Consider the following 4,306-nt stretch of genomic DNA (forward strand, 5'->3'; position numbering starts at 1 on the left):
TGTCACACCAGCCCTACGAAGCTCCAGCTTTGTGTCACTCCAGCCCTGTGTCGCTCCAGCCCCGCGTCACTCCAGCCCTGCATCGCTCCAGCCTTGTATCGCAACAGCCATGCATCACTCCAGCCCTGCATCGCTCCAGCTCTGTGTCGCTCCAGCTCTGCGTCGCTCCAGCTCTGGGGTTGCTCTCGCATTGTGTCGCTCCAGCCCTGCGTCGCTCCAGACTTGTATTGCTCAGCTCTGCTTCACTCCAGCCCTGCGGCGCTCCAGCCTTGTGTCGCTCCAGCTCTGTGTCGTTGCAGCTCTGCGTCGCCCCAGCTCTGCATCACTCCAGCTTTGTGTCGCTCCAGCTCTGCATCGCTCCAGCCTTGTGTCGCTCCAGCTCTGTGTCGATCCAGCCTTGTGTTGCACCAGCCCTGCGTCGCACCAGCCTTGTGTTGCTCCAGCTCTGCGTCGCTCCAGCCTTGTGTCGAATCAGCCCTGTGTCGCATTAGCCCTGCGTCGCACCAGCCTTGTGTTGCTCCAGCTCTGCGTCGCTCCTGCCCTGCGTCGCACCAGTCTTGTGTCGCACCAGCTGTGTGTCGCACCAGCCCTGCGTCGCACCAGACTTGCGTCGCTCCAGCCTTGTGTCGCACCAGCTCTGTGTTGCTCCAGCTGTTTCGCTCCAGCTCTGCGTCGCTCCAGCTCTGTGTCGCTCCAGCTCTGCATCGCTCCAGCCCTGCGTCGCTCCAGCCCTGCGTCACTCCAGCTCTGCGTCGCTCCAGCTCTGCATCGCTCCAGCTCTGCATTGCTTCAGCCTTGTGTTGCTCCAGCTCTGCGTCACTCCATCCTTGTGTCACTCCAGCTCTGTTTCGCTCCAGCCCTGCATCGCTCCAGCCTTGTGTCACTCCAGCTCTGCTTCGCTCCAGCCCTGCGTCGCTCCAGCCTTGTGTCGCTCCAGCTCTGTGTCGCTCCAGCTCAGGTTCGCCCCAGCTCTGCGTTGCTCCAGCCTTGTGTCGCTCCAGCTTTGCGTCACTCCAACCTTGTGTCACTCCAGCTCTGCATCGCTCCAGCCTTGTGTCGCTCCAGCTCTGCATGGCTCCAGCCTTGTGTTGCTACAGCCCTGCGTCGCACCAGCCTTGTGTCTCTCCAGCCCTGCGTCGCTCCAGCTCTGCGTCGCTCCATCTCTGCGTCGCTCTAGCTCTGCGTCGCTACAGCTTTGGGGTTCCTTCAGCCTTGTGTCACTCCAGCTCTGCGTCGCTCCAGCCCTGAGTCTCACCAGCCCTGCGTCTCACCAGCCCTGCGTCTCACCAGCCCTGTGTCGCACCAGCCCTGTGTCGCTGCAGTCTTGTGTCGCTCCAGCCCTGCGTCGCTCCAGCCCTGCATCGCTCCAGCCCTGCATCGCTCCAGCCTTGTGGCCCACCAGCCCTGTGTCGCTCCAGCCCTGTGTCGCTCCAGCCCTGCGTCGCACCAGCTCTGCGTCGCTCCAGCTCTGCGTCGCTCCAGCCCTATGTCACACCAGCCCTGTGTCGCTCCAGCCCTGTGTCGCACCAGCCCTGCGTCGCCCCAGCCCTGTGTCCCACCAGCTCTGCGTCGCTCCAGCTCTGTGTTGCTCCAGCCCTGTGTCACACCAGCTCTGTGTTGCTCCAGCTCTGTGTCGCTCCAGCCCTGTGTCGCTACAGCCCTGTGTCGCTCCAGCTCTGCGTCGCTCCAGCTCTGCATCGTTCCAGCTGCGTCGCTCCACCCCTGCGTCGCTGAAGCCCTGTGTTGCGCTCCAGCCCTGTGTTGCTCCAGCTTTGTGTCACCCCAGCCCTGCATCGCTCCAGCCCTGCGTCACTCCAGCCCTGCGTCACTCCAGCCTTGCATCGCACCAGCTCGGCGTCACTTCAGCCTTGTGTTGCTCCAGCTCTGCATCGCTCCATCCTTGTGTCACTCCAGCTCTGTTCGCTCCAGCCCTGCGTCGCTCCAGCCATGTGTCACTCCAGCTCTGCTTTGCTCCAGCCCTGCTTCGCTCCAGCCTTGTGTTGCTCCAGCTCTGTGTCGCTCCAGCTCAGGTTCGCCCCAGCTCTGTGTCGCTCCAGCCTTGTGTTGCTCCAGCTCTGCGTCACTCCAGCCTTGTGTCACTCCAGCTCTGCATCGCTCGAGCCTTGTGTCGCTCCAGCTCTGTGTGGCTCCAGCCTTGTGTTGCACCAGCCCTGCGTCACACCAGCCTTGTGTCACTCCAGCTCTGCGTCGCTCCAGCCCTGCGTCGAATCAGCCCTGCATCGCACCAGCCCTGCATCGCACCAGCTCTGTCTCGCATCAGCCCTGCGTCACACCAGCCTTGCGTCGCTCCAGCCTTGTGCAGCACCCGCTCTGTGTCACTCTAGCTATGTTTCGCTCCAGCTCTGCGTCGCTCCAGCTCTGTGTCGCTCCAGCTCTGTGTCACTTTAGCCCTACGTCGCACCAGCCTTGTGTCGCTCCAGATATGCTTCGCTCCAGCTCGGCATCGCTCCAGCCCTGCATCGCACCAGACCTGCATCGCTCCAGCTATGCTTCGCTCCAGCTCTGCGTCGCTCCAGCTCTGCGTCGCTCCAGCCTTGCATCGCTCCTGCCTTGTGTCGCACCAGCTCTGTGTCGCTCCAGCTCTGTTTCCCTCCAGCTCTGCGTCGCTCCAGCTCTGTGTCGCTTTAGCCCTGCGACGCACCAGCCTTGTGTCGCTCCAGGTATGCATCGCTCCAGCTATGCATCGCTCCAGCCCGGCATCGCACCAGCCCTGTGTCACTCCAGCTATGCTTCGCTCCAGCTCTGCGTCGTTCCAGCTGCGTCGCTCCACCCCTGCGTCGCTGAAGCCCTGTGTTGCGCTCCAGCCCTGTGTTGCTCCAGCCTTGCATCGCACCAGCTCGGCGTCACTTCAGCCTTGTGTTGCTCCAGCTCTGCATCGCTCCATCCTTGTGTCACTCCAGCTCTGCTTCGCTCCAGCCCTGCGTCACTCCAGCCCTGCGTCACTCCAGCCTTGCATCGCACCAGCTCGGCGTCACTTCAGCCTTGTGTTGCTCCAGCTCTGCATCGCTCCATCCTTGTGTCACTCCAGCTCTGCTTCGCTCCAGCCCTGCGTCGCTTCAGCCATGTGTCAATCCAGCTCTGCTTTGCTCCAGCCCTGCTTCGCTCCAGCCTTGTGTTGCTCCAGCTCTGTGTCGCTCCAGCTCAGGTTCGCCCCAGCTCTGTGTCGCTCCAGCCTTGTGTTGCTCCAGCTCTGCGTCACTCCAGCCTTGTGTCACTCCAGCTCTGCATCGCTCGAGCCTTGTGTCGCTCCAGCTCTGTGTGGCTCCAGCCTTGTGTTGCACCAGCCTTGCGTCGCTCCAGCCTTGTGCAGCACCCGCTCTGTGTCACTCTAGCTATGTTTCGCTCCAGCTCTGCGTCGCTCCAGCTCTGCGTCACTCCAGCTCTGCATCGCTCCAACCCTGTGTCGCACCAGTCCTGCGTCGCTCCATCCCTGTTTCGCACCAGCCCTGCGTTGCTCCAGCCCTGTGTCGCACCAGCTCTGCGTCGCTCCAGCTCTGTGTCGCTCCAGCCCTGTGTCGCACCAGCCCTGCGTCGCTCCAGCCCTGTGTCGCTCCAGCTCAGCGTCGCTCCAGCCCTGAGTCACACCAGCCCTGCGTCGCTCCAGCCCTGTGTCACTCCAGCCCTGCGTCGCTCCAGCCCTGCGTCGCTCCAGCCCTGCGTCGCTCCAGCCCCGCGTCGCTCCAGCCCTGCATCGCTCCAGCCTTGTATCGCACCAGCCATGCGTTGCTCCAGCCCTGTGTCGCTCCAGCCCTGCGTCGCTCCAGCCCTGCGTCGCTCCAGCCCCGCGTCGCTCCAGCCCTGCATCGCTCCAGCCTTGTATCGCACCAGCCATGCGTTGCTCCAGCCCTGCGTCGCTCCAGCCCTGCGTCGCTCCAGCTCTGCGTCGCTCCAGCTCTGGGGTTGCTCTAGCCTTGTGTCGCTCCAGCCCTGCGTCGCTCCAGCCCTGCGTCGCTCCAGCCTTGTGTCGCTCAGCTCTGCTTCACTCCAGCCCTGCGGCGCCCCAGCCTTGTGTCGCTCCAGCTCTGTGTTGCTGCAGCTCTGCGTCGCTCCAGCTCTGCGTCGCTCCAGCTTTGTGTCGCTCCAGCTCTGCGTCGCTCCAGCCTTGTGTCGCTCCAGCTCTGCGTCGATCCAGCCTTGTGTTGCACCAGCCCTGCGTCGCACCAGCCTTGTGTTGCTCCAGCTCTGCGTCGCTCCTGCCCTGCGTCGCACCAGCCTTGTGTCGCACCAGCTGTGTGTCGCACCAGCCCTGCGTCGCACCAGACTTGCGTCGCTCCAGCCTTGTGTC

Source organism: Myxine glutinosa, chromosome 1, assembly GCF_964187855.1.
Source record: "Myxine glutinosa chromosome 1, kmMyxGlut1.1, whole genome shotgun sequence".
NCBI classification, from domain to species: Eukaryota; Metazoa; Chordata; class Myxini; order Myxiniformes; family Myxinidae; genus Myxine; species Myxine glutinosa.